Raw genomic sequence first — 13,722 nt, 5'->3', positions numbered from 1 at the left:
GGACCTACACAATATTAGGCAGGTGGTTTTAAGTGTGTGTGTGTGTGTGTGTGTGTGTGTGTGTGTGTGTGTGTGTGTGTGTGTGTGTGTGTGTGTGTGTGTGTGTGTGTGTGTGTGTGTGTGTGTGTGTGTGTGTGTGTGTGTGTGTGTGTGTGTGTGTGTGTGTGTGTGTGTGTGTGTGTGTGTGTGTGTGTGTGCGCTAAATCACTGAACTGGTAAACAAAAGGTTGTTGGTTCAATTCCCACAGCCACCACCATTGTGTCCTTGAGCAAGGCACTTAACTCCAGGTTGCTCCAGGGAGACTGTCCCTGTAATAAGGGCACTGTAAGTCGCTTTGGATAAAAGGGTCTGCCAAATGCATAAATGTAAATTTTATATATATATATACACACACACACACACACACACACACACACACACACACACACACACACACACACACATACACACACATACACATACACATACACACATACACACACACACTGTATATGGCATTATATTGTTAATATATAGGTCAATCGAAAAATTTGCATTATTCACTGTTTTCAGAGTTTGAAATTGAAACTTCTATTAATCAGGCACAGTTATCGGTCAATTAAATCAGCCTTGCCAATATCAGTCTGTCATTAATCCAAAATATCCATGAATAAATGTTACTTAAACTCACCAACAGCTGGCGAAATCAGGATGTGTACAGTATCTACCAAAAACCTCAGAGAAGAAAACCACAAAACACACAAAGACGCAGAAAAGCAAAAGTGAAAATCATCCCAGAGAGTCTGGCAATCTTGTATGCGTCTGTATCCTCATCCAGAATGTGCAGACGTGTGTATAATTTAAAGTAAAGCTGCAATTTACGTGCCGTCATAAAGCTGGATTTTTGCATCTGTGCCTGTGAACGTCTGAATGCGAGCAAACAGAAATGAGGAGACATTAAACCACCCCCTCTCTCCATCTCTCTCTTCCCCTCTCTCTCTCTCTCTCTCTCTCTCTCTCTCTCTCTCTCTCTCTCTGAGACAAGTGTGTGGCAAGATGTCACAGTCATGCAATAAAGAAATCAACCCAATTTAACCCCCAAAACTCTCTTGTGTTGAAGCAACAATTAAATATTAATGCCAGATAATAAAAAGCTCTCACACACACACACACACACACCGCTTGAAGTGCTGCCTCTTTGACAGGTGCAAAACAATAGTGGACAGATCAGCTGGTGTGCCTGCATGCATGTGTGTGTGCAGTCAAAATGTGCACACTTGAGACTGTTTGCTACAGAATATAATCAATGCACATCGGTCCCAGAGCACAGAGGGGGCTGGGTGAAGTGTGTGTGTGTGTGATCTATTGTTTTCAGGGTCACAGTTGAGTCCATAACATGCAAAGACGTGTCGGTCAGCTCTCTGGCAGCAATGGGTAGAGTTCTGGTTTCAAGTTGAACGGTGCTTATCACATATCTATCTTAAATTTAACTATAACACAAGAGACGAGTGGGTGAATCTCACTAGAGGCAGACCGATATATCGGTTTTACCGATTAATCAGTGCAGATTTTTGGAACTATCGGTTATAGCAAAAATGTATGGCAATAATTGCTGATAGTTTTTTCATAATTTCATAATTTCAAAATAAGAGTCCCTGGTGTGTTTCAGGGTTGTTTATACTTAAAAGTCCCTCGTTGTGCACCAAAACTAAATTGTTTCTGGTTATTATTGGGATTTTAGTAGAACAAACTGCCTCTGGGATTTTATGCACTTTGGACTCTCTCTTTTCCCTCAAATAGTAAAGAAAGAATTTTTTTATTTTTATTTTGACATTTTATACATTGATTTTAAAAACTATCAGCCGATTAATCAGTTATCGGCCTTACCCAACACCTAAGTTATCGGTATCGGCAAAATCATCTATCGGTCAACCTCTAAATCTCATGAAACCTGTGAAATCATAATTAAAATAAAAACATCATGCTTTTTAGCACATTTTAGGGGATTTTTGCATTGTGATTGCATTATTTTCATGACAATAGCGTACAGTTCTCTTGTGCATGGTCTCTTTCTCTTTTTATGCAAAGACTTCCGTGCTATTTCATGTCATAGAACATTCCGGGTCATTATAGAAGAATGACGAATAGTCTTAGTGTTGAAAAAGGAAACGTGCGCTTAAATTAGCTTAACCGTGATTCATATTCTGATCATTCACCAAATTGAATTTGCCTGTCTCTTTCGCTCTGTACCTACTGGCTCAGTTTGAATTAATACATTGTCTCTATGAAACTAGCTTTCTGGAAGAATGAACACAGATTGAGAAACAATTTTGATTATTCAAGGAAAAGTGGACAATTTAGATTAATGACATCAAGTCATTGAAATTATTGTGGAAGTATTTTCCTGGAACCAGCAATAATAAAACATCTCTGAACAATAGTCTTTTAACTAAAAAGTATAATAATGAAAAGTTACAAATACAAATCCATTTTAATTCACTAAAGGGGTGATGTTCTAAACTTTTATAGCATTTATTTACAGCAAGTCCACATAATCAGTGTTTAGCAAATCGACTCATCCTTGTGAATGAAAATACACAAAGGAGATCCAATCATAACAGAGGTATTTTACATACTGAGTTAAATAAATACATTTAAAAAAATTATATGTATATATTTTTTTTTTTTACAACTTTTTTTTAATGCAATAAACCTTGACTAACATTATAAGGGGAAAAATGTAATGCTATAAAATTGAAGAATGTGTTCTTTAACTCAAAATGTTTTGTTAATACACAGACCGTGTATAGTGTAGCGTTCTCCTCCACATATATATATATATATATATATATATATATATATATATATATATATTTATTTTTTTCAAACACTCCCTTAAGAAATATTTAATCTTGGTAAATTCTTGTTTCACTGCTGAACTCCCCAACCAAAATCAGACACACAGAAAATATTAACCTTAAACTCTGGTGCATTTTTGGGATGCCGCCTGCAATTTTTCACACTCAAAGCTCACCATTCACACATACTGTGAATTAATAGCATTTTTCAGAAAACCTGCCCCCCCAAATAATAATTAAAAAAAAGTCTGATTATTATTCATAGATAATATTGAATATATTTACAATCTTATAATAAACAAAGTTTTTCCAAAAAATAATCTTTTGTTGTTGTCCTAAATTTGTAAGCATGTAATTTTGGTTCTCTTTTCTCTATCTCCCTGCAAAAAGTCTTATTTTATTCCACTAGATGTCAGCAAGTACTAGGGAAAATAATTTTTTCTCTATCACCTTCCATCACAAAATGTCGCTCTGAAACGTAGGTGGCGCTCTAATGCATTTTAGCCCTCACAGTTGTGCTCGTTCATAGACATTCAGTCTAATTTTCAGTTCATGCACCACCCCCATTGTTTCATCAAATATCTCGGCCTCTGAGTGGACTAGAAGCTCAATCTAGGTGTTATTAGAAAGCTGAAATCCTCCCCTTTGATGATATAAATAATTTTATCAACAAGGGTCGTAACATATTTTTCCAATGATGTGTTTAGCGTGCTTATCCTGCTGAACCACATATTTTGTTTTGACATCTAAGATATAACATTGGATTATTCACCCAAGCAAGCTCATAGACAATAAAAAAAAAAATGGCAATTTTTTTAAGGTAAGAGGAGATATAAAGTTTTTAGCTACTCGGGGCTTCCAGCAGCAGTGATCGACGCATAAAGAGATGTTAGTTTATGTTTTACAGAAATCAAACTTCACTTTGTGATTCTTATGAAAATCTTTTAAACTGTGGTATTAGTGCAACAAAATAAACTATAGAGTTGCATTCCTGAGAATGAGACCTTTCATTTGATATATGACTTGTCCATTTAAGTGCTATGTGAAAAACGTTTATATTCATATTAATATTTGTACCACATTTCCTCTAGGTGGCGCTTATTTGCGAAGTGGAAGTTTTCAGGTATAATTTGTTTTTTTATGTAGCAAATACAAAAGTGATTATATTCTCTGAAAAGTTTAGATTCTAAGCTTTCAAATGATACCCATTTGCCTGACTGTATGTATCCAGGGACTATAAAGTTTTAAACATAAACATAATTCGCAATTTAGCACCACAATCTGTTTAAGTGGTTAATGGAACCAGACCAAAAACAGAATAACAATTCACATCATCTTTGATCACTAAACAAACATCATAACACCTGCTCTCATTTAATAGGTTAATTACCTTTCATCAACCATTCTTCCTCATTATTCGTCAGTGTTAGTGAAAAGAGTTTTGCCACATATGAACTCCCGTACTATCAGAGTATGTACAGCATTTGACAACTTACAAAACTTCTCAAACTGGGTACCAATATTGGTTTCCTGATCTGATTCACAAGCTCTCAATTCGATTCCAATTAATAATACAACATTTAACATTAGATTAACAGATTTTATTTGTCCATTTATGAGGTAATTACAGTAGTTACTTAAAAAAAAAAAATAAATCTGAATAAATGAAGTGGTATTGATGCTACATGTGAGACTGTGAAACATCATATGTGATTTTCTTTTTACTGGAACTGCTGCTCTAAATGCAAAACAGGAAGAGTGATTTCCCAACAAGGTTCCAAAGAATTGGCTGGCATAAGTCTTATCTGGTCAAAAACAACAGTAGTGTCCGATAACTCTCAGCACGCGAAAGAAAAGAAGTCAACCCAGCACAATGAGCCCATTTAGAGATGTTTCAAAACAGCCAGACTGGCCTTCCCATCAGCAAATAAATCGATTACCTCTGGAATGAGCCTGTTTTAGGAATCTGGGGTTAAATACTGCCATCCCACACAACTGTATGCTTCTTAATTGTAAAGTGTGTAACGTTTTGGATATTAAAATACATTCGCATTTCCCAGCTTAATACTATGTAGGGACATTATAATCAAGCAATTTGTAGGTTGATTTCCCCTGAAAGTGTAAACACTGTGATTCTGTGGCGCTATCAAAATATTGCTGTTTTAGATGCCAACAACATTGTTTTTTTTTTTCCAATGGCGTGAGTTTGGGGCGGGACTATCTGTTTGTCGACCAATGGAGTCATTACTTTTTCAGTCTGGTGACGCTAGTAGGGCTGGGTATTGATACAGATTTCCCGATTCGATCTGATTCTGTATCAGTTCATATCAGCATAATATTTTAGTTATAATGTTCCTTTTGCTTACATATGAAAATAAAATCTTCCCGCTAATGCTGTTAATTATACAAGGGACTTTCTAACAAAGTATATTACAAAAATATTAATTTTACTAATTATATTTGACTAGTTTTTCATAATTTTGATCACATTTTGGCTTTTTAAAAATGAACAAATCCATGTATTCAATCAATAAATAAAATAATATATTTCATTTATAATTTTTTGTTACATGTTTATTGTGTAATTGCATAATTTGTACCATTTACAAATATTTACATTGATTTGTTGAACGTGCTAAAATCGGTACTGTCTCTTTAACAAAACTGGCATTTCTGTAAACAGTGTCTTTACTAGGGCTGGGCGATATGAAAAAATATTATATCGATAATCACCTTAAAAAAATGTGATATATACGATTATATCGTCAACCCCCATGCCGAATTTTTTTGCTTTATTGATTTTGCTTTAAAATTTTTATTAATTTATTGAACCGTGAAAAACAAACAAAAGACATTTCTAAATTCAAACTGCACTTTCAACTAAACGAAAAAAGCAATAAAATAATGAAGTGATAAAAAAAAATCATATTTAGCCACCTCCCCAAATCCACACATTTACCGCCTCCAATGACTTCACTTGCATTAGGAATACATCAACGACAACAGATGGAAAATTACTAATAGCCTACAGATTAAGAACTAAAGACAATTATAAATGTAAAGACAATAATAATCCAAATAAATAAGCCTAACAAATTCCCTTGTGTTCCCAAAATAATGCTGCCAAATGTGTTCTTATCGAATTTGTGTTTGATTTGCATTTTGGTAATACAGTTAATGCTGTCTAAAAGAGTATTGACGCTGACTTCCACACCTGGAGTCGCGAGTTAAAATCCAGGGCGTACTGAGTGACTCCAGCCAGGTCTCCTAAGCAACCAAATTGGCCCGGTTGCTAGGGAGGGTAGAGTCACTTTGGGTTAACCTCCTCGTGGTCGCTATAATGTGGTTCTCGCTCTCAGTGGGGCGTGTGCTGAGTTGTGCGTGGATGCTGCGAAGAATAGCATGAAGCCTCCACATGCACTATGTGTCCGCGGTAACACGCTCAACAAGCCACGTGACAAGATGCGCGGACTGACGGTCTCAGACGCAGAGGCAACTGAGATTCGTCCTCCACCACCCGGATTGAGGCGAGTCACTACGCCACCACGAGGACTTAGAGTGCATTGGGAATTGGGCATTCCAAATTGGGGAGAAAAAGGGAGAAAGAAAAAAACATTCCTGCCTGAAGAAAATAAAATTGAACTCAATTTTAGGTTCAAGGTGAACGTGTCTTGTATTACTTTATGATGTAATCACTTTCGTCTTTGTTTCTTTAATACAAAGATACCTGTATATATTACTGAACCTGCAGGGTTGCGTTCACAATGTGTAAGAGCGAACTGCTCCGTGGAAATAAAGCGAAACTCACAGCACCTCACGAGATGATCGGAGATCATTTGCAGCATTCTCACAGATGACATTATTCTTACAAACAGTTTTCAGACAAATGAAACAGAGAAAAAAAGAGCGACAACTCTGTACATACGCTTGTTCCACATGGCGGGCTCATGCTGCACGCCTCTGCGAATCAGACACAAGCATTGACGGCTTTTCTTTTGTCTGTTCTTAAAAATATAATAAAGTGTGTTTCTTCAAGTGCATGTCTTTGTGTCTAACAGCATTTCTTGTTGTGTCACTCCAAGACGTCTTACAATTTGCCCACCTGTTGCGGATAGATGTGCAAACATCGCATTTTGGGGGTGGCAGGTGATACTTTCACACCCCGGCCACTGTTTAATATATTTGCCGACTTCCCAGATCCATGATTTTGCCATTTCCAGATATTGTTGATCATCGTCTGTTTTTGAGTGTCGCATCGGGATCTTTGTAAGACATCGTCGATATCCGATAATATCGTCCTTTCGCCCAGCCTTAGTCTTTACATTAGCGCATATTAACGAGAGAGACTCAAATGGCTTTATCTCATCTGTCCTACGCATGATTAGAATTAAATGTTTATTTTTTGTTGTTTTTGATCAACAACTGACTGTAAAGAACGGATCTGGACTTTGGACACGTGGAACAACTTTTACTCTCAAAACGGCAGTGAAAGGATCTCACTGTTGAATACTTCACCACTATACTATACAATCACTGGTGAGTGAAATCTAAACATTTACCAGCCTGTTGCCAAATATATACATTTTAGTCACATAGCGTGAAATTTGGTTGCAAATACGAGTGATTTCCTCTGATTGTAGTGGAGGGTTCCGCATGGTGTAAAAGATCGATCTTGTGAAAAGAGCATCCTAAAAGGACACGGGAGAAGAAAAACAGGATTAAAAAGGAGAAGCACAGTAAAAGCAAAAAGCAAGTCTGTGATCAGTGAGCTTAAATGTTTTAGGGTGTGTTCACACTTGTAGTTCGGTTCTCTTGGTCCGGACCAAAAAAGAAAATTATACATTTAGTCCTGGTTCGCTCAGCATTCACACTGGCATTTTTAACACCAAACCTAACGATACAAAACAAAAGTCATCAGGAAAAAAAAAATCACAACCTGATTGGACAGCTTTTATGACGTATATTTTGCGACGGAACTTGCTGAACATCCATAACAATGCTGGCTGCTGGGTGAAATGCGCTTGTTGGATTTATATATGTATATATGGTGGTATTTTTACCAGCTGAGAACAAACGAAGAGCTAATAAAATGTGTAAAGGAGTCAAAACCGCATCAGGAATTCCCCCGTTGCACACACAAACGAATATATGCTGCAAGGACGGCTGACGGCGGTTCCGACGCCTGTACCGAACTGTAATGGGCAACATAGCTCCTATGATGAGAAGAACCAGGTATGCTTGAGGTCAGTATTAGGCCATTTAGACCGTTTAGACGTCTTTGGTCCATGTTGTGTTCATATATCAATCGAACCGCTCCAGAGTTAGTTTGGAAGTGGACCGAGACCCACTATTCAGGCGGTCTCGGTCCGCTTGTTGGTGCGCACCAAGGTTCGGATGGCAGCGTTCACACTTGTTCAAATGAACCGCACTAACAGAACAATCACACCAGGGTTCGTTTTAATCGAACCAAACCTGCCAAGTGTGAACACACCCTTCGAGAAACTCAACAAGACACAGAAACTCCCATGTGACCAACACCTGACGCTACATTAAACTCTCATTCCTTAAAACTCATTAATGAAAATCCATGAGATGCCAAAATGTTCTGGTTATCAATGTCCACCAATGCAATTTCAGGATTGACTTCTGTACTCCAATAATTTATTAAGTTTGATAGTTTGTATATTTTTACTCAGTAAACAAAAATAGTTTTAATAGAAGCCAAAGCAATCAATCACAAAACTCTCCTACAACTTCACTTCACTCACATACTGTGGTCTGGAACGTCACAAACACAAGTGGAGTGATACAAACAGTCAAGCGTTCCAGAGCTGTTATCCTAAATACAGCCTGTCTGTGGCGAAATTTTTACAAAACAATTTTACGTGGTTCATTCATGTACGTCGACAGTTCCGATGTGAAATGTCCACTGTGTGGAGCCAAAAGCGAGTAAAATTTTCTTACGTTTTCTTAAAGTTATTACGTTCAATCACAATCATTTTGTGGTGTTTCTATGACATTTTCGGCTCACGTGTCGACTCGTGTGCTTTTCAGGACTCTTACCCCGATCCTTTGCAACGCAAGTGCATTGCTTTATCAGATGAGCTATAAGGCGCAATTTGACCACACTTGAACAAGCTTGTAAATGTGGTTGGTTATGTAATGCAAACGTTAAAATAAGTCATGCACTACAGTAAAAGTGTTTAGATGTCATAAGATAGCATTGTGTGAGGAACAGGGTGAAAAGGAAGTGTTTATGAACTGATAATCTGCCGTAATTTGCGTGAAAGTGAATAAATGTCGTCGCTGTTGTAGCACCTTTTATGTGTATTTCACCAGGAAACGAATGTGATATGTACAACGAGCCACGTCAAATTCATTTAGCAAAACTGTACGTATAGTAACGTGATTCTGAGACAAGGTTGACTAAATACGAGCAGTCTTGGAACGCCGCTTGTCCAATTAATTACCATTATTTGTCTGGAACTAACTGTTGTGTATTTAGAGCGAACATACTATTTACTTCGTCTTTTCAAGATAAAAACGAGAAACTGCAAGACTGATTGGAGACCTGTGCAGGTGTTTGTGATGATAAGGGTTGGAGGTTTTTTAGGGGCAAGATAAACTGAGCCAGGGTCAGATTAGAGGAGCAATTAGTTTCCAGAACAAGGTAACTTCCACCTCCTTCTCTCTGCACTCCTCTGGGAGATGGAGGGATGTTGGCAACGGGACACAAAGCACGACTGTGTTCACTTCACAAAACTCAGAAGCACTTATGTCTTATTTATCAGAGGGAACATTAGATGCTGCGGGTCTTATCTACAACGTTGACTGAACGTTAGAACAGGGTTGGGTTATCGGTAAAGGTTTTGGATCAGATTATGTTTCACTTACTTGCAAAACCTCTGCTAGATCTTTCAGCCGATTTCCACGTGGAAACTCCATTAGCTGGAATTCAGATCAATTCAGATCAGCCAAAAATAAAAATTCTGTCATTATTAACTCACCCTCATGACATTCCAAACCCTTATTTTGCTAAATGATTTTTTGCAGAGTGGGGACAAAAAATAAAAAAATTTAAGTGTCATAAAAATAGTCCATACGACTCATGCACCACATTACACATTTTCTGAAGCCAGCCGATATCTTTGTGTGAGGAATACACTGAAATTCAAGTTGTTTATTTATAAATAATCTTCCATCATGCTCTCAAATCTCAATCTATTCAAATATGCAGATAAATGTCAAATGAGGAGACACTAAAGTACCTGTGATGTTTGATAAATGTGCTGATTGGCAAGACACATCTTGATGTGGTGGTTGTCCAAAATTATAAATATAAAAAATATGTTAGACATGTACAGTAGCAGCATTTCTGCAGGTCTGTTTTAAGACCTATTTAAGACCAACTAAAGGAAATTTAAGGAATGAATTTAAGGGAACGCAATGTCATGGCTTCGCTCTCTAAATGTACATGCCAAGGGAGCACAAGAACAGTCATGTATACTGTATACAGTAGTAACACTTCAGAGTTTAAAAACAACAGATCTCCATTACTTTTTAATTCATTTTACAAAAAGATAAGGCTTGCATACCTCTGCCCCTAACCACCAGAATATGGAAATAACTTTTACCTTCTAATCAGGCCCATTCTATCAGCTGTTTCACTTGAATAGTGTTTAAACAACACCCACAAAATATACTTCAAAGCTCTGGATGAGTTATCCCCACCAATCAAGTAAAAACAAGATTTTATTCAAATACATTTGGTCATTAAATGTAGAAGCTCAACAAAAGGACCATTTATGATTTTTGTTTTCTTTTAAGAACCTCCCTTTGATTCTGCAATCTAAATACCTTGTCCTAGATTAGCCAGTAATATATAAATTTACAGATATTTACACACTGTGCCACTCATTTGACATGCCTCACGAACGGCAGAAAGATATGCCAAGGTTGGTGTCCGCACACACGTGTGGATTATCTTTTGAACTATAGGTGGCGCTGTCTCCAAACTGCTCAGGTACGTTCAGGACATGATGTCAATAATGCATACCAAATTTCTTATAAATCTGACATTGCATTCAAAAGATATTTAACTTTAAGATAAAAATCAATGTGCCAAAGAGGCAGTATGGCAGATATGAGAAAAATTGTATATGGCTGATATGGGTATCCCTGAAATCCTCATGACCCAAGGAATCCATAGACAGAGAACTCATGATTTTAGGACATACGGTTCAAAAGTTACAAACAAAAATAGCAATTTTTCACATTTCTTGACCCATAGGTGGCACTGTCACCAAACTTTCCATGTACCCTCAGATCATGGTCCTGATGAAGCATTCTAAGTTTTGTTTCAATACAAAAAACCATTGGCAAGATACAGTCTCATTTCCTGTTTTATGTCGGCCTCATTAAATTTGTGTTAACGTAACTTTTCAACAAAATCAAAAACCAAAATTTGGTGTTATTCATTCTATGCGGATCAGTCTGGAGATTATTTTGAGGCACTGCAAATTGGGCAAAGTTAGCAGGAATCCACCTTTTTCACTGGCAGCGAAATTACCCATTATGCTTAGCATGTTCTTCCAATGCGAATGCTACAGACTTCTGCTTCGCAGCTTATTCCCATTACCAAGCACTGAAATATCACAACAACAGTCAAAAATGAGTGAACAGTCCGTGTTTACTTAACGTAAATCCTTTTCTCACTAAAGGCTGCATGTGGACATTCGGTTTCAACGGCAATCCCTGAATAGATAAGTACACAATCACACACATTTACATGGTAAAGTTACTGGGCTCTAGCGCTCTCTGCATGTGCCCTATATGTGTGTGTGTGTGTGTGTGAAAGAGAGAGAGAGAGAGAGAGAGAGAGAGAGAGACAGACATACAGCACGCAGAGAGAGAGGATTCAAGTATATGATGCGCTAGATTTAATTATGTTTTTTGTTGAGCAGTTCAATATGAAAACAGCCAAAATCGCGGACATTTAGGGAATCTAGAAATCCCGACTGGTCACTTTTTAAGGTTAAAAAAAAAAAAAAAAGAGGAAACATCCGTGAAAAGAGGACGTATGGTCATAATAGGGTCCATTTAAAAATCTTCCGATTTGAGGCAAGTACCTTTGCATTATTTCTGCATTAACAAGTGCCGCCTTTTCACACACTCTGCTGAGATCAACTTGGTCTCTCCCTCATTCACATACACTCACAGCGTGACATGAGATATGAACCTTATAAAGATGATTAATAAAACAAAGCTTTGGTTTAAATGTTTTTCATCTTTGTTATCTTCCAAAATGACGGACACTATTTGGAATTATCCGTCAATGTTTTTAAAAAAAGGCAAGTGATGGAGAATTGGTTTAATGCAAACTCTGATTATTAAATCTGGTTCGACTCGTAATGTTTCAGCATTGGCAGCTTTTGGGGGGCTTATCGTTGTGACATTCATTTTCCAGTAGTCTTTAAGCCACCTGTCGTTATTATAACACCCTATAACAGCGCATAATTATTCAGACACTTAGCTGCTTGCCATCACCAGAAACGTTAGTCTGGCTGATAACAGTAACTAAGCGGAAGTGTGGAGCATCCGAGAGGAAGTCTCTCACCATAATGGCACCGCCCATGGAGAAGTCTGAAAAAAGGTGGATAGTAGTGAATAAATGATAAACGTCATAATCCAAGATGGCGGCCACTGTAATGGGATGAGTTTTAATTTAAGCGGTCCATTTGTTTCATCGTGAGGAGCGTAATTAAATGCTAAAATAATTTCTAGGACAAGCAATGCAACATTTAATTCCATGACCTTATGAATCTAAGACTTTAAAACCTTTTTTACTGCCTTAATTTGCGAAAGGGCATTTTAAGACTTTTTAGGACCTGCAGAAACGCTGAGTAATTTTAAACACTTGTATAACGTTTGTAGAAATTTGGTATTTGTGTCCATTTGGATTTCATAAATTTTTGTTAAACATTTAAAACATTTTCAAGTGGTGTAACCAAATGAAAGACATTAAAATACTTTCCTTGAATACATGCGAGTGTACTGTATACAATTCAATCATTAATTTCAAAAACATTTTCAAACATTTTACAGTTTAAAAAATATTTTTAAATACTGTGAATTTTTGAGTCACAAATATCAAGAAGATTTTTTTTTAGGGCTTCTTCATTTGACCAAAATGTGAAAATTTTAAAAACAAAAATGTGAAAATCAAAATGTCTGATCTTTTTTTCAAGAGCTCACAGTCTAAAGGGGTCTTGCCTGTTTATGTTTTTGTGTGTGTGTGTGTGGGTGTGTGCGACTTGACAACAGATTGGCATTCAGGGCGCATTAATGCACGGGCTTCCCTGGGCCATTGGCAGCATCTGCCACCCTATTCTCTGCCATCCACATTCGCGAGAGAAGCACATTTAAGCGTGTTCAATATAGGCCTGCATTTTTGTGCCCTTAAAGAGCACTTCGGGAAGGGTTGTTCCAAAAGTACGAAAATGTATCTTTTCACAAACGGCTCTTCCACATGACTGTTACCGAAAGGTACATTCATACAGTAATGCCACGTTCCCACTGCCCTTCAAAGTGTAGGACCTAGGGATGATTACTTTCGATTGGAATTCTCCCATAAATGGAGACGGTGCGCAACAGCAAAACCCGTCCGTCTAGCACATGAACAGTCCTCCCCCACCACCACGACTTGCAGGGGAGTCCTGCATAACGGTAAGTCCTGGGGCCCATCGGTACCTTAATGCTCCCCTGTTGGTGACCTGCATGTTGGTTACACCACATGACTTGATTTGGTTGAATTTTCAATAAATAATAACAATACAAATATAATAATAATAAATAATAACAATATAATATTAATAATAAAAATAA

General features: G+C 37.3%; 1 protein-coding gene across 5 annotated transcripts in view; it reads right to left on the bottom strand.

The window, feature by feature from the left end:
- Nucleotides 1-13,722, bottom strand: part of LOC127429237 (semaphorin-4D-like) — an 83,932-nt gene that overhangs the window by 68,181 nt on the left and 2,029 nt on the right. The window contains exon 1 of one of the 5 annotated variants that reach the window (XM_051678137.1): nucleotides 672-686. The exons of the other annotated variants lie outside the window; for them this stretch is intronic. The gene's annotated coding sequence lies outside the window, so the exon portion shown is untranslated. Of the gene's footprint in view, nucleotides 1-671; nucleotides 687-13,722 lie in introns of those variants that run through there. 5 annotated transcript variants of the gene reach the window in all.

The sequence above is a fragment of the Myxocyprinus asiaticus genome, chromosome 38 (assembly GCF_019703515.2).
Source record: "Myxocyprinus asiaticus isolate MX2 ecotype Aquarium Trade chromosome 38, UBuf_Myxa_2, whole genome shotgun sequence".
Classification (NCBI taxonomy): domain Eukaryota; kingdom Metazoa; phylum Chordata; class Actinopteri; order Cypriniformes; family Catostomidae; genus Myxocyprinus; species Myxocyprinus asiaticus.
The sequence above is the reverse complement of the archived record's forward strand: the minus strand, read 5'-3'. Positions and strand labels throughout refer to the sequence as shown.